Here is a 22,697-nt window from a genome sequence, read left to right as displayed (position 1 = left end):
GATCCTGCTGTGAAGGCTTTGAAAATATGGACTGTTGAGTCCTCACAGTTCCTCTCTTGTTGGCAACTAGCCCAGCAAAAAGTGGGAGTGGTGGCTGAAGCCAAGCCCTCGGGTTGAGGGAGCATCATGAGGAAGGGCCTTGGAATGGGTGCGAGCATGGCACATCTGGGCATCTGAAAGGTATCCATGGGTAGAGAGCTCCTGGGATGAGATGAAATGGTGCGGTGGAAGGGTCAGCTGTGGAGGACCCTATGGGTCTTGCTAAGGATTTTGATCTTACTACTGAGAACAATGAGAAAGTCACTGAAGGGTTTTAAGTAGGACATGGAATGGGTGATATGATCAGGTTAGCCTTTAGTACAGAGAGTTCAGGCTGTTGAATGGAGAATGGACTGAGCAGGGGCCCAAGGGCGGGGGGGTTGGGGCAGCAGTGAAAGGAGATCAGTAAGGGGGAATCTTGCAATAAACCAGGTGTGAAATGATGGTAACAGACTAGAGTGATGAGCATGGAAATGGAGAGAAGGGGACATATTTGAATGATATTAGGAGATAAAATCTGCAGGGTAATGATTTAATAGAGACCCTTCATATTATTTATTAGCTTCTCTGTTGAATATAAACATTTCACACCTATCTATGCAATCGTCATGTTGGCTTCCCAGTGGAGCCACAGAGCTTGGAGGAAGGAGTGGTCTTCTGGTTCAGCAACTCCTCTACAGAGGATGTAGAAGAGACCTTCCACCGATGAGTGAAACATGGCGCCAGAGGCACTGAAGGAAGTCAGTGACTGGGTAGACCACATTTTGGGTTCACACCAGTGGTCACCACTTGGAAATATGAACTTGACAAGTGTAAGTGCACAACAGTTTACAATTCAGGTAAATTGAAAGCTTTAGCCATCTTTGAAATATTATCATTAAATAATATTCAGGTAAATTGAAAGCTTTAGCCGTCTTTGAAATATTATCATTTAAAATTTCCATGAAGGGATCAATGACTTACATGGAGAATACTCAATAGGCTTGAAGGATGTCTTCAGTGCTGGGGATTCTCACAGTGATTTAGGATGGATTTCCTGTTGCTTTTCAAGGTTTAAGAGGGTATTAGGCCCTTCTCCAGGAACTAAACTTCTGTTCACTTAATGTTCCCTAATCTTAGAAGCTGTTCTAACCTAAGTGCATGTTCTATACCCAGAATGAATGTAAATTTAAGGGAGTTTAAGTATATTCTGTTCACCTCCTCCACTAAAGGAAAATCTGATTTTGGTTTTTAGTGCTTTGGGGGATATTTAGGAATATTTTAGGTGATAAGCAGGTAGGAGTAGTTTGCTTCTGGTAGGTTTTTCCTGAGCATTTTAAATATTGAAAAAAAAATTTTTTTAAAGATTTTATTTATTTATCTGACAGAGAGAGACAGCAACAGCAAGAGAGGGAACACAAGCAGGGGGAGTGGGAGAGGGAGAAGCAGGCTTCCCACTGAGCAGGGAGCCCGATGCGGGGCTCGATCCCAGGACCCCGGGATCACGACCTGAGCCGAAGGCAGACGCGTAACGACTGAGCCACCCAGGTGCCCCTAAATATTGAAATTTCAAATAGAATTATTTTCATTGTAATTCAGAGATACCAATACCATTTAAGATAATACCTTTAAAAAAAGCTTTCTAAGGTAAAAAATGATAATGTGCCTAATATTAAGGCATTTTGTGTCAAAAATATAGTCTTACTCTTAGTTTATTATTAAAATATAAGGTACAACCTTCCAGTTATAAAATAAATAAGTCATGGGATGTACAGTATGTGCAGTACGGTGACTATGGTTAATAATACTGTATTGCCAAAAAAGACATTTATTATGTAAACATATGGGCACCATATATATATGGATTAGTTTCCTATGGCTACTGTAACAAAGTACCACAAACTTGGTTTGTTAAAAACAATACATATTTATCCTCTTACAGTTCTGGAGGTCACAATCTGAAATCAGTTTCACTGGACCAAAATCAATGTGCCAGCAGAGTTCTGCTTTCTCCAAGGCTCTAAGACAAAATCCATTTCCTTTCCCTTTCCAGCTTCTAGAGCTGCATTCCTTGGCTCATGTCCCCTTCCTCCATCTTCAAAACCAGCAGGATAGCATCCACTCTCTCTGACTTTGCTTCCTTCTCCTTCGGTCACATGGCTTTCTTCTCTTCTGTGTCAAATTTCCCTTTACCTCCCTCTTATAAGAATGCTTGTTATTACATTTGGAGTCCACACAGGATTATCTCCCCATCTCAAATCCTTCATTATTCACATCTGCAAAGTCCATTTTGCCAATACACAGTCACATGCACAAGTTCCGGGGATTGGGACCTGGTATCTATTTGGGGCGACTATCCAGTATTCAGTAGTACAAAGGCAGTCCTGTCTAATTCTGCTGAGTAGTACCTTTGTGTACTGAGGCAGACTCACTAACTACCCACTTTTTTTGTGGTAAAATGTACATTACATAGATTTACCATTTTAACCATTTTTAGGTGCATGAAGTACATTCACATTGTTAAACAACCATCACCACTGTCCATCTCCAGAACTTCCTCGTTGTCCCAAACTGAAGCTCTGTCCCCATTAAACATTAACTTCTATTCTTTCTTCCCCCCAGCCCCTGGCAACTACCATTCTAATTTCTGTCTCTTTAATTTGACCATTCTAGGAACCCCATACTAATAAAATCATACTATTTTTTAAATGCTTTTACAGATACATTTTTAAATGATTTTTTAAACTCGTTGATCTTTTTTTTTTTTTTTTAAAGACCTATTTATTCGACAGAGACACAGCGAGAGAGGGAACACAAGCAGGGGGGGTGGGAGAGGGAGAAGCAGGCCTCCTACCGAGCATCGAGCCCTATACGGGGCTCGATCCCAGCACCCTGGGATCATGACCTGAGCCGAAGGCAGACGCCCAATGACTGAGCCACCCAGGCGCCCCTAAACTTGTTGATCTTAATACAAATATTCTCAGACTGTTTATTTTGTGATAGACACATGGGTCAGGGCAACATCTAATGTGAAAGTTAAATGCAATTAAAAACAGGCACTAACCTTCTTGGGAGAACTGCTAGAAACTTTTGGAGACCTTGACTTCTATCATTCCAATAAAGAAAAGGAATATTAAAATTTCCTTAAAAGAAGATTGATGTGAGTGGCATACGCTATTCATGAAAGAATTTCCAGGTTCCTCATACTCCACTTTTGATTTCTCTGTTAAAAGAATTGGAGGGTGCCTGGGTGGCTCAGTTGGTTAAGCGACTGCCTTCGGCTCAGGTCATGATCCCGGAGTCCCGGGATCGAGTCCCACATCGGGCTCCCTGCTCGGCGGGGAGTCTGCTTCTCCCTCTAACCCTACCCCCTCTTGCACTCTCTCTCTCACTCTCTCTCTCTCTCAAATAAATAAATAAAATCTTTAAAAAAAAAAAAGAATTGGATGGGGTTGGGACTGGCCCCAACAGAACAGGATGGGGACAAGTAGCTCTAAAATAAACCCCCAATAAACCCGGCATTCCTCACACTCAGTAGAAGAATGGAATAATGGTGTAAGCATATATGTTCACAAAAACCCTGACAACTCTTTGTCTGGTAAGAGGAGGTAGGGGAAACTATTTGCTTAAACTATTTTTTTTTTTTAAAGATTTTATTTATTTATTTGAGACAGAGAGAATGAGAGACAGAGAGCATGAGAGGGAGGAGGGTCAGAGGGAGAAGCAGACTCCCTGCCGAGCAGAGAGCCCGATGCGGGACTGGATCCCGGAACTCCAGGATCATGACCCGAGCCGAAGGCAGTCGCTTAACCAACTGAGCCACCCAGGCGCCCTGCCTAAACTATTTTAAAAAGTAAAATAGATTGGGGGCACCTGGCTGGCCCAACTGGTAGCACATGCAGCTCTTGATCTCGTGGTGGTGAGTTCGAACCCCATGTTGGGTGTAGAGATTACTTAAAAGTAAAATCTTAAAAAAAAAAGTAAAATAGACTGAACATGGTCCTCCCCCTCCTTCCAAGACCCATCCCCTGCCCCCAAGCTCCTTTTCAAAGAATTATTAGTGGCGGGCACCTGGGTGACTCAGTTGGTTAAGCGACTGCCTTCGGCTCAGGTCACGATCCTGGAGTCCCTGGATCGAGTCCCGCATCGGGCTCCCTGCTCGGCGGGGAGTCTGCTTCTCCCTCCGACCCTCCCCCCTTTCATGTGCTCTCTCTCTCTCATTCTCTCTGTCTCAAATAAATAAATAAAATCTTAAAAAAAAAAAAAGAATTATTAGTGGCGAGTCATTTGAGATAGAACATCATAGTATAGGTTTTTTAAAATAAACATCGAATATCTATGTATTAATTGACCAGTTGCTTATCCATTCATAATTTGTTCATCACATCGGTATTGAGAACCAACTTTGTGTTAGTTCTAGGTAGTCAGCAGTCAACAAGATAGGCAAGGTCCCTGCCCTCAGGGAGTTTCCGTCCTTTTGAGGTGGGAGAGAGAAATAATTGGAAATAATTGGACGTGTTATTCAGGTTGTGGTAAGAGTTGTGAAGGAAAGAGCATGATAATAACAGAGAGTAAAGAGTAAATGTGCCCGTGGGAGGGGCTCCATTTTAGGCCCAGCAGTCCCGAAATATCCAAAGGAGCCAGCCATGCTTCCAGGGGGAGAACTGGAGCCCCAGTGGTCACAAAGTGGGAGGAGGTTGCAGTCAGATCCAGCCATTCATCTGTCCGTCTCTCTGTACATATCCACCCATCCATTTATTTATATGCTTTCCCTGTCAAAAACTTGTACAAATATACACCACGGTATAAAATGAATAAATGAAGGAAGAGGGGGCAACTAGAAAAAATAAAATAAAGCTGGGAGATTAGCATGCAAAATGCATGTGTCATACACCCACACACTTGCCAGAAGTAGTCTGCAAATTGAGCTCGGAGCTTCCTAGCAGTCTAAGAGAGAAAAGAACTCCCTTCAATGATTCACGGTGTGCATGAGACAAAAGCAAACTATTTCCTTGGAAGAAATACTTTACTCTGTCTTGAGAGCTGAGAAAAACGTCATGGAGTCTGTGGTGGTTTTGTGCTGTATCATCTTGGCTAAGCTGGACCTTTGATTTCCAGCAACCCTTTCCCTAGATTCCCCAGCTTGGAACTGGCTGAAAGAAAGTGGTGCATGATTTACAAGGTAAGAATGAACTAACAGCTTTTACTCTCAATAGGTCAGCAGAGTCAGATGCAGTGAGGGACAGATGGAGCTTGTGCCTGTCCTCCTCCATTCCACATCTAGCTCCTGTGTCCTCCAAATGGCCGTGAGGACAAGAACAGTTCCAGGTCCACCACGGCAGTGAGAGTGGCCTTCTGGGATTCTCCACCAGCTCCCCTTTATGCCTGACTCTAGGAACTAGAGGTGTCCGGCTTTATAGAGTGCCCTGTGAGCCCCGACTGTCCCCCTCTGCCAGTGCTTCAGGAGGGCTGGTTAGTGACATCTCCCTGACCTTTCACTGCCCACCCCAACTGTGTAATGTTTATGTCCTGTAATAAATCCCTCCGTCTATAATACTCATAGTGGTTCTACTTCCTGATCAAACCCTGACCGAGAGGGCGTCTGCTAAGGGGACATTGTATGGTGCCGTTGGAAGTCATCCCCACAAATATCCCCCCAGTAAGCATGATCACTGGGAATTTCTCTCAGGAGTGAAGGACATGAGCAACTCTGGATTGGCTGCCAGGATCAAGAATCCTAAGGTGAAGGAGAGGATTGATGTCACTCACTGGCCTGCCAGTCTATCATGTATTCCTCTGGAACTGCTATGTTCTTTTTTTTTTTAAGATTTTATTTATTTATTTGACAGAGAGAGAGCACAAGCAGGGGGAGTGGCAGGCAGAGGAAGAGGGAGAAGCAAGCTCCCTGTAGAGGGACTCAGGGCTCGATCCCAGGACCCTGGAATCATGACGCTAGCTGAGGGCAGTTGCTTAACCAACTGAGCCACCCAGGTGCCCCTAGAACTGCTGTGTTCAATCTGCTAGAACCTGCTAGCCACATGAGGTCATTGGGCACTTAAAAAGTAGCTGTTGTGACTAGAAAACGGAATTTTAAGTTTTAATTAGTGGATGAAGAAGATGTGGTATATATGTACAATGGAATATTACTCAGCCATCAAAAAGAAGAAATTTTGCCATTTGCAATGACGTGAATGGAACTAGAGGGTATTATGCTAAGCGAAATAAGTCAGTCAGAGAAAGACAAATATCATATGATTTCACTCATCTGTGGAATTTAAGAAACAAAATAGAGGAACATAGGGGAAAGGAAGGAAAAATAAAAAGACAAAATCAGAGAGGGAGACAAACCATAAGGGACCCAACTTTAGGAAACAAACGGGGTTGCTGGAGGGGAAGTGGGTGGGGGAATGGGGTAACTGGGTGATGGGCACTAAGGAGGGCACTTGATGTAATGAGCACTGGGTGTTATATGCAACTGATGAATCACTAAATTCTATCCCTGAAACTAATAACACACCATATGTTAATTAAATTGAATTTAAATTAAAAATTAAAAAATTAAAGTTAAAAAAACTGGTAACCCGAGTCTTTTATTGAAAAACTTTCAAGTATTGTTCCGAACAATTTGAGTATGTGAATCTACATTTTCATCTTTAAGTTTTTATGAAACCTAAATACATATTCATCATTTCTGATGCAAATTTATAGTTCAAATCAAGACAGGTTGTGAGTGTAAAATACACAATAGATTTTCAAGACTTAGCATAAAAAATCATAAAATATTTCATGAATAATTTTTAATAGAAATCCCATGTTGAAATAATATTTTGGATTCAATAAAATACAGTGGTAAAATTTCATCTGTTCCTTTTGACCTTTTTTTTTTAATGTGGCTATAAGAAATTTTAAATTATGTATGTGGCTGGTGTAGTTCTGTTGGACAGGTGACTCCAGAATTCAAGGCACCACTATGGACAAGATGACTTATGTTATTTGTACATCTGTGCGTTAGTGGAAGGGACTGAATTACTTATTGGAAATGTGGTTGGAATGCGTCTGATATTTTGAAGAGGCGTGCTAACTCTGATTCTCCTGGGCCATCCAGTTCAAATCAGACATTGTCTTTACGCTGTGAGGAATTTTTTTTGCTAAACCTATGACATGAATGAGAGACAAAAATATAAGCTAAGAAATACATTTCAGAGTGGAGGCAAAGATGGATATCAATCGATCTCACTGTTTTTCTAGGAGAAATTTAGTTAGAGAATTTAGATCTCCATATTCATCGCTTTTTAGGACAGTTTGTAATTTGGACAGTTTTTGTACTTGGGCCTGACATTGATCAGTCCTCCAGGGAATCTCAAAATTCTGGGTGTAAAAAGCCTTTCTTTGTTGAAAACAAAAAGAGGCTCAGGACATTTTTATAAATGCTGACATTAAGTAAGCACAAATTATATGCAAGGAGAATTCCTCCGGGCATGTAATATTGACTAGAGTTAAAACAGCTTTGGTAATATCGCTACTTTAATTGGTACTTGCGAGTGTCAAACTGAGGTACTTATGAATAAGAACACAGCTGGTGTGAACTTCTTAAAACTTTCTGCATTAATCCACAAAAATTCTTTTTTTGTCCCATCTGGCGCAGAGCCCTACATGGGGTGGAAACTGGAGGGATGGGGGACGAGGGGTGAGGGGCGGAGGGTGGGTAGAGTCTGCTGTCTGCTTGAGTTTCTAGTGTTGTCTCTGGGATAACAATCGTTGATGGGAAAAGCTCTGTCCTTATGGTCCTGGTGGAAGCTCGATAAATATAAGCCAAAAGAAAAATTTAGAGGAAAGGAAATTATAACACTTAGGAGTCGGCTAGGTGTTCCCTGACATCACTAATCATTCATTTGGCCTCCTATGGGTCTTCTCATTAAAAAAAACTGTGAAGAAGAGCGACCATCAGACTGAGGGAAGAACCATTTATGATGAATGGTAGCTCTTTGCGGAAAGTGCTTTATGTTACGATTTTAAACTTACTTCACTGAGGATTTCAAGCACGCAACATACACTTTATCCATGTGCTTCAGCCTTTTTTGCTCCTCAATTCACCTGGCCCCTTGGGGGTGACAGAGGTCACTCCGAGAAATAGATTATTGACTCGTACTAAAATATTACTACCAGAAATGGTCAAACGGGGTCAGTTCCAGTGAAATAAGATTGGTGTGAATCCTAGTCCCTTGGAAGAGTTTTCACAAACACAAAATTTAAACAATGTTAATGTGTTCCCCAATCACTAATAAGCAAATGCCTTCGGCAAAGAAATGGTTTTCTTCAATTCACTGTGTTTCTGTACAAGTCATGGCCGCCTTTCTTCCTTCCTGATAATAAGTAAGTCCATCTACAAAGGCGCTGGCTATCCTTAAGGAGGCAGAGCTCTGGAAGGGCTGGCTTGAGCATTGGCTGGTAGCTATAGATGATGCCAAGTTTTGCATTTTCTGTAGGCAGAGGAAGAAGAACCGTGGAACTTGTTCAGTAGCTCAGTGTCCTGAAGCTGAGTCATTCTGCTTAGGTAGTTTTCAACTGTGCATAAACCCTTGTAGCCTTACTCAACATCAGTGGGTCTGCTAGCACCTACTGGTCTCCAAAATGAAGTGTGTGCAACTGTGGGCATACAAGAGGAAAACATGAGTCTCCTTTTCTATTTTTATCTCATCCCCCTCTTATCTATTTTTTTTTGCATGTATTTTATTCCATACCTAACGTAGTAGTAAAGGTTCACCATCCCTTATTCACATCCCTGATGTCCAGAAGTTATTTTGTAATTCATTTGGTGACTCAGCCTGAACTGACCTGAACTGAGATGTGGCTATTTATAGCTCTTATTTAGCACAACGAGTGCAAGTCATCAGAAAATCAGACATTCTCTGCCCAAGTCTTGATGTGTTCCACCATGGGATGCTGCCCTAGACCCTCCATTGGGAATGTTGCCTAATGTATGGTGTATGTACTTTATTACCTTGCCAAAATTAGAAAAATTCAGAAGCACATTTGGCTCTGAGGATTTTGAATGAGGATTTGGGACCTGTAGTTGTATATAATTTATAGATGAATAAATATACATAAGTTGGGAGTTTAGGTGCAAAAGTTTTTTCCTGATAAAAGCTTGTGATCTTGGGGCGCCTGGGTGGCTCAGTTGGTTAAGCGACTGCCTTCGGCTCAGGTCATGATCCTGGAGTCCCAGGATCGAGTCCCGCACCGGGCTCCCTGCTCGGCAGGGAGTCTGCTTCTCCCTCTGACCCTCCCCCCTCTCATGTGCTCTCTCTCTCAAATAAATAAATAAAATCTTTAAAAAAAAAAAAAAAAAAAGCTTGTGATCTTGGATCTTGGAATCCACCACATCAGGCCATAGTGACTCTGACATTGACCTTGTCAGGATGTGGGCCTTCTAATTCATGGAACAGGTCAGGGCAGGCTCCACATGGGGAAACTTTTACTGAGCAACCCTGATCTCCACCTTAGGTTAAAGACAGGTAGGGAGAAGGGCAGATGTGACATACAAACCAAAGACAAAAAGAATAAAAGGTTCTATGTACCTTTGTAGGAAAAGTCTGATGGCCCACAGCCCGATTAGGCATTTCTTAGGACGGGGCACTCATGGCAGAATTCTAGAAATTAATATTTATTTTTTAGCCATGTAAAATATATTTTTTTGATAATAAAAACTTAAAAATCATGTTTTAGGGGCCTCTGGCTGGCTCGGTCGGTAGAGTACGTGACTCTTGATCTCAGGGTCCTGAGTTCGAGCCTAAGCTGGGGGTAGAGTTTACTCAAAAAAAAAAAATTTTTTTTTAAAGATTTTATTTATTTATTTGACACAGAGAGACACAGTGAGAGAGGGAACACAAGCAGGGGGAGTGGGAGAGGGAGAAGCAGGCTTCCTGAGGAGCAGGGAGCCCGATTCGGGGCTCGATCCCAGGATGCTGGGATCATGACCTGAGCCGAAGGCAGACGCTTAACAACTGAGCCACCCAGGAGCACCCCCCCAAAAATTTTTTTAATAAATAAAAATCTTGTTTTAAATAGTGATTTTTTGACAGTTAATGGAACCAGTTATTCATATATTGAATATGAGAAAGAGGGAGACGGTGAGAGAGAAATGTAGGTCTGAAAACTATGGATTAAGTAAAGATTTCCAGTCTCTTAACTGACGTGATGTAATGATGAAGAAGAATCCAATGATTGAAAAAAAGTGTGAACAAGTGTTACGGCATCCCCAAAATGTTTTAAATTAGCTTCCCTCAAAATGAAGGGGGGGAATCGGAGGGAGAGAGGAACCATGAGAGACTATGGACTCTGAGAAACAAACTGAGGGTTTTAGAGGGGAGGGGAGAAGGGGGAAGGGTTAGCCCGGTGATGGGTATTAAGGAGGGCACGTACTACATGGAGCACTGGGTATTATAGGAAAACAATGAATTGTGGATCACTACATCAAAAACTAATGATGTATTGTATGGTGACTAACATAACATGATAAAATAAAATTAAAATTAAAAAAAATTAGCTTCCCTCAGCTTTTTCATAAGTCATCGCAATATTTTATACTCAGCGTCCTAAGAAGTAAACTAGGTACCATTCTGAAGGATCTTGCCAGTAAACTTTTGCATTTGCCATGATGCCGAAAGTGCAAAGTTATAGCATCCTTTTTGCTAAGAGTCTTGGACATCCGTCTTGCTATTTACTTCGTAGTAGCAGAACGGCCCGTGCAGCGTTTGCTCCTGAGTTTTTCGTCGACTCTGGGGACACCGAGTGTCACTTTGACTCCAGTAAGTAATGCCAGTGGCACAAGTAGATGGATCTGACGGGCCCGAGGACTAACAGTGTCTCAACCGCCTCTCTCCAATGAAGGCTATCCATCAGCGCTCGGAATCTGCCGGAGCCGAAGAGGGTGACAAGGGAATAACATCCCTTTCTCTTCCATCGACAGGGGTAATAACTCCTCACTCCCTGGGGACAGATTGTAAAAGCCAATAGCCAGGAGCTGTGAAGCAGGGAGGGTGGAAGAATTGAAAATTGAAGAGGGAGTGGAAATTTTGCGTAAGGCTCTAGTGAGATGGAATAAACCATCACATGTCAGTCTTTTAATTGCCTCGTTGTTGATACGGGGGTTTGCGAATGTTCGTTTGGATTGCTTAATTATTTTAAGGGATTATTAAAATCATGTACATTACATAAAAGTGGGTTTATGCTTTATGTATATGTTTTACCAGCGAGGTCTATAATATGCTGATACTTAATATCTGGGTGTTTTTGAAGTCACTGTTGAAAAGTCTGTTAATAGTATATGTTTAAAGCTATAAAGATATATTTTAAAATATCTCTATGAGGAAGGCTGCCTGGTGCATTAGTGCTCAAAATGTTTAATCTGATGTCTTTATCTCCTCCTGCATACCTGTGTATTTATTGCAGTGGAACATGAAGATATTCAGTTTATGGGTATCACATACGATATTTTTCAACAGTTAAGAATTTCTGTTTTCGAGCAGCCTTCAAAATGACTTAAATGCCTCGTGGGCATGGTCCTCCAATGGCAACCCATGGTCAACAGATCGTTCTTACAGTCTGTAGTTTTACTGAAAGCTTTGCATTCACGGCCCCACACAAACGAATGAGTTCTGGGGGCCCAAATGTGGCTTTGAATGTAACGCAGCACAAAGAAAGATTTAACTTCTCAGAAAATTATGCCACTTGGAAACATGCCTTTGAATGCCTCCTGCGTTATAGGAAACTCCCTTATTTAGTTTTAAACTAGGACTGGTGTTTAGTTAAATCTCCTACAGACTCAGTTCACTGAAGGTGACAGAAGTACTCACTCGAGCTCAATGAGAACTAGAGGCGACAGTAAATTTTTCAGGCAGCGACAGGAGATCTTGTTATAGGAGTCAGAACGGGGGTCAGGGCAGAGCCTGTTGATGATTGAGGAAAAGAGAAGTAAATTCATTCTGCTTCAGGCACTTTGTCAAGTGCCAGTAGCTTACCATTGAGAACTAGTCACCCGTTCTAGTCTTATGGCCCTAGAGGTCACTCATTCGATATAAATCATAGCACCGCATGATGCAGCAACCTATTGCCACTCGGGATGAAATAAAGAAGAGGGATGCTGCTCTCGGAATGGAAATGACTGCGAATATCCCACCACATGTTGCTGTTTAATGCAATATGTGGTTAGATATTGATCTGCCGAATCAAGTCGTTAAAATGTGCAGTTTTTGTTTATTGGAATGAAGCAATTAAATGGTTCAGTTATGCCAGACCTTACCTTTTCTGATGAAAACTATTGATTTCTTGCCACAGCTTTATAAGCGACAATGTTTTTGATTACTCTTGACAAACCTCCTTGGAGTGTTAATTAAAATTGTACCAGATGAGCAGGTGTGGGAGATCATTAGATCGCCCGGATCACACGTCTACACTTCATATTCTGCAGCCTTGCATAATGAATAGGGCACAAGAGGGGAAAAACAATATCTTCATCAGCAGAATTAGCATCTTCACTTTTTAAAAAACTAGGTGACATTCCATGTTATAGGACAGATGCTTTGGAATTATTGGCTCTCTCCCAACACTAAATTTGATCAAAATTTGCTTCTTGTGTTTTGCTTTAATTTTTTTCAGTATCTAATGAGTTGCTGTTTTTGTTTCTGAGGTAGCAAATACTTAAACACATATTTATACAGAAAATTGAGGAATCAAATAAGGCTCTTCTAGTGCTTATGCAGATGAAGTCATGAATATTAATATGATTTCCATTTAACACTTTAGAAGTCCCCTCAGTAAGATATCTTCGACATGATTTTAAGAAATATTTTACTACTTGTTTTGGGGACCCGTGTGAAATACGATTATTTAGGAATCTGCTCTCTTGAAGACTACAGTCTGTTAATTTATAATCGCCATTATGAGATTGTTATATTTTAAAAATTAAAGATACTCAATGATAATTTATAAAACTGAGGCAAATAATATTCATGTTTTTTAGAAACAAATGATCTTTACATTAATGCTATTTGTTACAAAGCTTGATTTAATTATTATTATTTCATCAATATAGGCATCGAGGTGGAGTTTTTTCATGTTTGTTGTAATGCACAGAATTTAAGTCATTGAAATTAGATTTCAAATAGTCTGTGATCTGGTGTCTATATATAACAAGGCAGCTTATATTTCTCAGATTCATAGGCCCTGAAAAGAACTTTAAAAGGTCATCTAATCCAATCCCCTGCTGCCAAAGTAGCTGTTTAAAAATGCACTATTTTTCATTAGTCTGGAATTTTAAAAAGGATTAATGAATTTATAAATGTATTATTTAAAATGTTCTGATCATGTATATCAAACTGGAGCTAACTGTTAGACTTTGAAATGATGTGTTTTTTTTTTTCCTTTTAAATCTCAGCTTCTCGTCGTAGAATGTTTCAGCGTTTACAAAGTGCTTTTCTGTATGTATTTTCTCATTTGATCAACAACCAAGTTTTATATCTCAGGAAGATGTTTTATAATTTTTTAAATAAACTTTGGCTCAGTTTACTCAACTGACTTGATAATATTTATATGCTCTAATTCTTTGAAGCTATGTTGTTGTTTCGTAGACTCTGTTATGGATAGCTTCTGGAAAGCATAAATTAACCCTAAGCTATTCCTTGTATTTTGTAGATGGAGGGAAATATGAAGTTCATATAAGAGCTTCAATATAGTTCAATATAGTTCATAGCGCTAAAAATCAAGCAAGTCCTACAAATAGTAACAATATCAACCATTTAAGCAAAATATTATAAATAATAAACATAGAATAGCTTTACAGGATCTTAGCATTTTAATGTTAGAAAATTTATCTGCTTATTTCTCATAATAAACCACCCCCAAACTTAGTGGTCTCAAACAAAGAAATTATTGATTTTGTTCGTGAATCTTCAGTTTGGGAGGGGTGGGTACATCTGCGGGGGCAGCTGGCCTAGGAGATAGAGGATCTGCTTTCAAGATGGCTCACTCAGATGGTTTGTGAGTTGGTACTAGCTGTCATCTAAGGAACTCGACTGGGGCTGTGGGCCAGAGGCTTCTCCATGTGGGCCCCCACATAGCCTGCTTGGATTACCTTCCAGCATGGTAGCTGGGTTCCAAGAACAAATGTTCTGAGAGAATAAGGCAGAAGTACATAATATTTAAAAATTCTAGCCTTAGAAGTCACATAGCCTCACTTCTGCCCTACTCTTGGTTGAGGTAGTCATAAAGGTCTGCTTAGGTTCAAGGAGAGGTTTGCTTAGTTTCCCTTGAAAGGAAGAGCATCAGGAGGGTCCAAAGAGCTTGTTGACTGAGAGATGTGGCCATCTTTGGATGATACAGTTTGCCTCAGAAACCACTTGTTCAATCTCTTTTTATGACAGATATTTTTTTGAATATGGTTTAATTTGAGAGAGAAAAAGTGAATGGAAAATCCAATAAAATTCTATAATTCATCTGCAGTTATTCTTTAAACAATGCTTTAAGTTGTGTTTTATTTCAGGGAAAATGGCATAAAGAAGGCTAATTTTTAAAATATTTTATTTATTTATTTATTTATTTATTTATTTTAGAAAGAGAGAGTAGGGGGTAGGAACAGAGGGAGAGGGAGAGAAAGAAGCTCAAGCCGACTCCACATTGAGTGTGGAGTCCTACACGGGGCTCAGTGTCATGACTCTGAGATCATGACCTGAAGGGAAATCAAGAGTTGGATGCTCAACCGCAAAAGCCACCCAGGCATCCCAAGAAGGATACTTTTTAATGAGATAATGAGTGTGAAAGCCCTTTGAAATCTATAATCTCTAATGTTAAACAATGGAAAATAAAAACCATGGATTAAAAAATAATACTATTTTAATTGTTCTAACTTTATAAATTTTTTTATTGAGGTAAAATTGACATATAACAATATATTAGTTTTAGGTGCACAGTGTAATGATTCAATATTTGTATTTACTGAAAAATAATCACCACAGTAAGTCTAGTTGCCATCTAAGTGATGTATTAGAAAACTAAGCTGAAAGTGTTATTTCTGCTTCAATTTTAATTCTGTTTGCATAAAAGATTTTTTTTCATACCTTGGTAAAAATTAGATGAACTGGTTTCATTTTCAAAGTCTTTATTTTAAAATAAATACGTATCTTTGCATGATTTGTAAGTGTACCCACAGATAGAAATACATGTGTTCTTAAAACTATTTTGTATATTTTCATTTCTGGGCTACATTGTAGCTAAATATTCTTATCAAATCTCAAGATAATTTAAATGTATGAAATAAGTATCTCAGTTATGTTACCAATAAAAGAGGACTGCGAATATTTTTTAAATAAAAATTTGCATTCTGTCTGTTATAGAATACATAGGATATTAAAAATAAATTTTATTCATAAAAATAATAAATAACAAATAAATAAAACAAATAATAATAATTGTTTAGTTAACATCTGCCTCATCAAACTTTGAAAATCAGTTAAGTTCTGATGAAAAGGAGCCTCACTGTTTCAGAAAATTCTAGCTATTTGGTCAGTGCTTGTTGTTGCTGCTGTATATTGTTTTCTTAGAAACTCATAGTGTCATTTGCTGCGGTAATCGTATTTGATGTTTGCTGAAAGTTGAGATTGCTGTTATTATAGAATTACATATTTGGGATCTTCAAGAGTTCTCTCCTTCATTCAGTGAATACTTACAGTGCTTTTATAACGTGCCAGGCACTGTTCTAGGCACTTCAAGGGTTTTTTTTTCTCAGACTATTACTTGCAATGTACACAATTATGTAAGTATAAATCTTATTTAACCGATGTAATTAATACATTTCTCTGTGGTTTTTTCTTTTGAACTATTGAAAAGGTTTCCTTTGTTTAATTTGTAATCATGGAAAGAATTAGGAGGTAAAGGCAATTTTTAGGAGCTATTGGAAAGTTTATCTTGCTCTTGGTGCATAATTAATCCATAAGTGGAACTTAGAATGTTTGGTATAAATTATTCAATGAAACATAGTGATCTCTGTCCAAAAAAATAGTGTATTTAGCCATTTATTAATGCATTTTTAAAAACACTATTGTGGGTCCTTATTTGCCAATATAACAACCTCATATAATCAATTTTTCAGAATAGATTTTCGAATGATCATTTTCCAACCCACCATTTGTTGAAATACATTACCTGGTGGCAAGCATCTTTGTGTGCATTATGTCCTTTAATCCTTAGACGAAACCTCTGCTGATATATCATCTCCCCATTTCACAGGTTAGTCTATCTCTGCTCATCAGCTTTTCTTTTCCTGCAGGCTTTTTCGTACCTGTATCACCCCACCCAGGATAAAGAAGGAAAGTGCAACCTCTGTGGAACTTGCTAGAACCACATGTTATCTAGATCATGTGTCCAGGGTTATATAAATCACAGATTTCACTTATGCGTGAAATTTCTGCCCCTCCTTTCTACTGTTCATTGAGATCTGGCAGTACTCCACACACCAGAGGCTATCGTTATGTTTCCGACACGAACAGTCGGAGATCAAGTCATTACATAGACATTATCTAGTTTCTGTGTCATCCGCAGTGAAGTGAAATTCCACTTATCAAACCGTTTTGAAACTGGCATAGTACAAACAACAACAATGAAGCAGTATTTTTTTTTTTTTTTTTAATGAAGCAGTATTTTTATCTCTGGCACTCCCGAGTCCATTGTCCCCCGGCACCCTCTGGTTTTGCCCAGGCGGCAGTGACAGCCGTGGGTGCTGCGGGCTCCAGAAGTGCAAATTTAGCATCTCACAGATGTTCCAATAAAGCCAGACTGGCTGGTAAGTGAGCCAGGGCAGAATTCTAAGCCCTTTCTTTGCTCGGCAGGGCACCAACTGTGCTCGTGTGAATTTTATACATAGGCATGTTGACTTACTTAGTCCTCTCTCTTTAGAGTGGCATTTCTCACTCCAGACTAATTCGGCTTCCTGCAACGTCAGGATGGACATGAGAAGGTAGCATGCGTCCGCGCAGGTGCACATCGCCCAGCGCTTTGTGCAGGTGGGGGAGAATATGCTTTTAAGGGATAATCTCTCCTTTTCAGAACCCTGGCCGCCCTATGTTTATTGGTGAGGTTTGCTCTGGTGGTGTTTTAATGGCTTGTTTGTCAGACATACTGCACATTAAACAAGCAAAGCTTGCATTCTCTTAGGATCCGCGGTGCTCTTTATTCTCTCCTCCATATTGAAAATCATTCCTGGCAGCCCGTGGTCTCCAAGCTGCCTGGAAGAACTTTGGCATAGTTTCCCTAACCTTTCAAACAGTAAAAGCAAAACTCTCCTTTGATAAAAAAGCCGGAGGACTTTGGCACGTAGCCATTAAGGATGCAGGCGACCCGGCTGCGATCTGACAGAATATTCCACAAAACACTCAAAAGTTCTCTTTAAGGTCCCCAGAGTGGGCCGAGGCACTTTGCTTGCACTTAACATATATCAACTGTCACCCGGCGGCAGTCAGTGTTGAGCCGAACACAATGGAACATCCAGATGGTCTAAACAAAGCGAACAAATGTTCACTGCTATTAAAAGCTGTTTACATCAACTTCCAGGATTTCATGTAGTGAAGTTTGTATCGTGTCACTGTGGAGGTGCTCAGCTCTGTCCGCGGCAAAGACCAGCCTTTTCTAAGCGCCTGTTGCTCTTGTGTCTGCACCTAGTGGAAAGTGAAGCTGGATGGTAAGTGAGGAAATTGAATAACGTCAAGCAGTCATGCAATTTCAGATGTTTTCAGTGACTTGCCCCCAACTCTGTTTTATTGATCTTCTAGTGCAGCCTCGGCCCCAGACCCAATAAACACAAAGCAGACCCCCTTCTCTGGTGGGAGTGTGTCATGGATGGATGGATGGGTGCCCGCTATCTGCCTCTGCAGACAGGGCCTCTGGGCCTTGCTGGCTCCTCACTGGGGATGTTTACGCAGTGAATGGTTTTGTTTTCTTCCTCTGAGATGCTGTGATATCAGGTCCTGTCTTATTGGGGATTAATATACATGAGTGATAAACCTACGTTTTTCTGTCTTTTTCCTTTGACCTCTTCATGGCATCTCCTTTACAAATTCCAGACCCACGGCCTACATTGTTAAACGATTTGTTGTGTTTCCATTAATAGTACTAACATGAAGCATGTCCAGCTTATTTCTTGTTAAAGAAGAATCTAGAAAAACTGTCCCTGTATTTAGGTTTGTTAATCACTACCAATTTCTCTTGTCATGACATACCTAAAAAATAAGTAAATACTAAAAACATACTGTCTATTAATTTGCCTTAAAATTCAAAGTATAGAAAGAACAAAAAAGACCCTCACGTGTGCAAGCTCAACAATTAATTTAAGTAATCACTTTTATATAAGTAGATCATTTTAACATAATTTTATATTGTGTTTGGGTCCAATTTTATACATTTAAAAATAATTGAACAATATGTTGTGTCATCTCTAAGTTCCCGTGCCTCAAATTTTCTGATGTATTTTTAAAAGATGGGTGAGCTCATAAATGGTTGAACTCAAGTGTTTAAGAAAATATGGCTTGTTGGCCTATTTCCTTCAGAAATTAAGATCAAGATGAGTCTCGAACGGTGTCATATGGCATGACACAGAACTGAATTTTACTGATGGCATGTAACGTCCTCAAAGAAAGATTGATTTGGAGCCATTATGAACACAGGAAAGATGGGTTCCCCTCGGCTGCATGGAAACACTTATCTCCACGATTGTCCTGGTAAATCAGATCATTTCAATAAATTTGATAAGGAACAGGTTTTGATCTCCTGTATTTTTATAGGGTTATAGGCCTCCTTTACACGATCACATGAAATTCGAAGTTTTCGCTCCCGTGACTGAGTGGAAAAGAAAATATATTGCCCATAAAAAGTTAACGTGGGAACAGTGTATTTCGCGCACCTGATGACTCAAGTACCCAAGACTTTGAAGAGTTTGAACCTTCTCACTGACGGTAGTTTGGCTAAATGCAATGCCAAGAAGGCAGCATGAGAACAATGAAAAAATCATCTGTGCCTCTACTATTTGGAATTCGAAGATCATTTTATGGGCTGTTGGTATGGATGGTGTTTTTCGTGGCTGTCTGGGGCGACCAGGTAGGATTTTGAAAAATCTGGATCGTACAGATGTGAAAATAAAATGTAGCAAAACCAGGGCTCAGCTTTGCCAAGGGTCAAGCGCTATGCCCACTTTCAAAGAGCCATTCCAGGCCTGCCTGTCAGTCCAACGGCGAGCTGCTCCATTTCCTGTTTACGCCTGGGCAGAGTTCCACATCCGAGAGCTTGCCTCCAGCGGCAGGTTTTTCCGCACACCGCAGGAGATCTTTTCCTTAAAATGGCTCATTATTTATCGTTTCAGTAAGCCATTGGAATTTCGTTAATTCCTGTTTTACTTAGCACATGCAAAATGCTATCATTATCTAGGAAATGGTAATGTTAACTTATAACTGTTACCCAGAGTGCTAATTAAGTGACCTTTGCAAAACAAACCTGGTCAGGGAGCCTATGAAATAGAAAAGATGGATGCCAAGTGGATTACCTTCCAGGCCTGAGGTTAACGACAATTAAAACCTGCCTAGTTATCTGAAGAAGTTCTGGCACTTCATCTTTACTAAACCGGTCAAAATTTAGAGATCTTGTTAGCTTCGGCCAAATAACGAAGTAGCTGAAGTTCAGTTCGCATCATCCTCATTGCTTTTGCTTCCTTCTACCTCCCCCGGGTCCAGATTCTTCACTATTTCTCCCTGTCCCTCATCAGCGCTTCTAGTGTGACCAGAAACTAGTTCACACTCCAGCATAAACAACAGTTTGCTATTAAGCAACCTCTCCTAGGGCTATTTGTATTTTAAAGTAAAATAAAATTCTAAACCACGGAATTTTAGTTTTCAGGTCACTTGGTGGGAGAGATATCTTTCTGGGAGCACCCAGAAACTTCCCAGGGCCCCTGTAATCATGTCAACCAAAACATTGTTTCTCCACAGCCAGATCTAGATTGTATTCGCTGGTATTTATTAAATAGTGTGGTATACTTTTTTAAGAAATTCAAATTCAGATACAAAGTTTAGACTTCTGTACTAAGAAGTCTATTTTTTCCTCCATAAATCTGGAGACCTTATTTCTTTTTTTTTTACAAAATCGGAATTTTTTTTATTTTTTTATTTTTGAAGATTTTATTTATTTATTTGACAGAGAGAGACACAGCGAGAGAGGAAACACAAGCAGGGGGAGTGGGAGAGGGAGAAGCAGGCTCCCCGCAGAGCAGGGAGCCCGATGCGGGACTCGATCCCAGGACCCTGGGATCATGACCTGAGCTGAAGGCAGTCGCTTAACCAACTGAGCCACCCAGGCGCCCTGGAGACCTTATTTCTTAATTCTATCACAACAGGAAGGACACCTTACTTTCATTTTCTTAATTTATTCCTCCTAAAACACACTATCCTTTCCAACATTTTTTAATGTCGTAAGACCACTTTTATGAATTTTATATTGTTTTAAATTTTATTGACTTTTGAAGAAGTCCCTGTTTTAAGTCCCTGTTTTTAAGCAAATGCCATTGAGTTTCCAAATTTCCTCTGTTCATTTATGCCTATCAGCAGGCCATGGGTGTCCTGGGCATCAAATGTCACTCAAGTATTTGGGGAATAAAAGTATAAAATGTGTAAAATATATGGTGATAGCTCTTATTGAAAAGCTGACAAACATGAACATTCTGGTTGAAGGTTGTTGTTTATTAATGCTTTTGATTTTATAACACTTGTAATAGTTATTTGTAGCTTTTGCCTTAATTATACACTAAGAGGAATAATTTTGTGTTATAGTAATTGATGGAGAAATCTTTCAGCACATTGCACTCTGATTTATAAAAGAGCACAAGATTAAAGTTGGGAAGATTGGATTAATCTGACACTAGGTTTCCCTATAACATACCTGATATATGGTGTGATACCAGTAAACATGTAATAAAAAGTCAAGGGGGTATATCCCGGTGTAATTTCAAACAAAACAAAACAACCCAGACTTCGTGGCTTTGTAAAGAATCAAAAATACAGCATTTACTTAACTGATTAGGGCTGAAACACATCCAAATCTAAATATAAGATTTTACAGGATTGAAAAGCCTGTAGCTGGAATATTATTGCATGTTGTCGTGGATTTTACTGGGCCCTGGGAACATAGTAATCAAAATCTTGAGATCTGTAAGGGGTCTTCTGGTTCTAACATTGTATGATTTGGTTACCTTCTCAAATTTCTTCTGCCTCATCTTTAGATATATACAATCTCTTTCCACGTGTCCTTAATGGACCAAGTTTTCCCCATTATCAACAGCTTGAAACTAGTTATATTTACAATACTGGACAATCCTGCCTACCTATGCTGCCCTTTTTTTTTCCCTTAATGAAAATTTTCATGAATTGTTTTCAGTTCTGTGTTATATGGCTAATTGATGAAAAAGCAGTAAAAATTCAGGATCTAAGCAAGTGCTTCACAATCAGCCATATTTATAAACATAGCTTCATAAAAATAGGGCATGATATTCCATTGGCCATAGAATGACTAAACACTTAAATCCTTGGAGAATCGTGCTCGCATTGTGTGACGCATCAGCACACATGTTTTATCTATCACTGAAAGAACATCCCATTTAAGGCTTTTCCCCATGGTAATCAAGGTTAAAATCAGAGAAAAATTATATTCCCTTCAGCGGGTACATCAAGATGAGCTGAATAGTTTTAGAAGAGTAACTTACTGGATCAATTCCTTTCTGTGATAATATCACTTTAACTAAATTTGACTTTCCTGATTCACTGCCAAGATGTTTGTTGACTCTTTTCTTGAGAAAATCTTGACTTCTAATAACTTTTGCATGGAGGCAGGAGTCTGCTATTTCTTTTATTATTATATGTTATCTTTTCTCAGTTGCCTATTATAAAGATTGTTATAAGATTTAGTTGGTTCAGTACTCACAGTTTCAACAGACTTTTAGTAATTTACTGATATGTTAGAAGCTGTAAAATAATTTTAGCCCTCAGAGGTCAGTTCTTTTTTTTTTTTTCAGAGGTCAGTTCTTAAGAATGGTCCGTTCTCCTGTTCTTGATGGTAACATTAGGCACTCTTTGTCCTTTGAACAGCCACAAATTTGATAAATTCATTCAGTCCACAAGTGTTTATTTAGACCTACTCTGTGCCATTCACTAGGGACATGGTGGAGTAAGTCACAGTTTAGGGAGCCTAGTGTTTCATAGGGAGGGAACAGACATTCACATTATAGTGTGAAAAGCAAGATGAGCAAGAAAGAAAGGGCTGGCTTTTAATATCTGGAAAAGTCGGGGAGAAAGTGAAACTTGGCTGAGTCTTAGGTATGAATAGGAGTTGGTCATCTGGATGTGCACAATATGGACTGAAAATTCTGGTGGAGGAAACAGCCTATAAAATGTACAAAGGTAAGAGGGCAGTTTAAGGAACTAACCACATGCATGTGGGAGAGGAGGGAGAAAGGAGTCAGCCACATGGCAGGGCTTGGACAGTGAAGGCTATTTAGGTAAAATGCTTAGCTTCTAAAGGGTTTTAGGTGATCACCTGACATGCTTAGAAAGGTGCAGTTTGATAGTTAAGGACTATACTCTGTGGGTTTGAAT

General features: G+C 39.7%; 1 long non-coding RNA gene across 1 annotated transcript; it reads left to right on the top strand.

Moving 5' to 3' along the window:
- The first annotated feature begins 31 nt into the window (after window positions 1-31).
- Window positions 32-3,418, top strand: LOC145722338 (uncharacterized). Its single transcript, XR_014146533.1, has 2 exons — window positions 32-878; window positions 932-3,418. It is a non-coding gene; the product is annotated as an uncharacterized LOC145722338 (long non-coding RNA).
- Window positions 3,419-22,697: the final 19,279 nt, after the last annotated feature.

The sequence above is a fragment of the Leptonychotes weddellii genome, chromosome 6 (assembly GCF_054177405.1).
Source record: "Leptonychotes weddellii isolate Sample4059 chromosome 6, ASM5417740v2, whole genome shotgun sequence".
Lineage (NCBI taxonomy): Eukaryota > Metazoa > Chordata > Mammalia > Carnivora > Phocidae > Leptonychotes > Leptonychotes weddellii.
The sequence above is the reverse complement of the archived record's forward strand: the minus strand, read 5'-3'. Positions and strand labels throughout refer to the sequence as shown.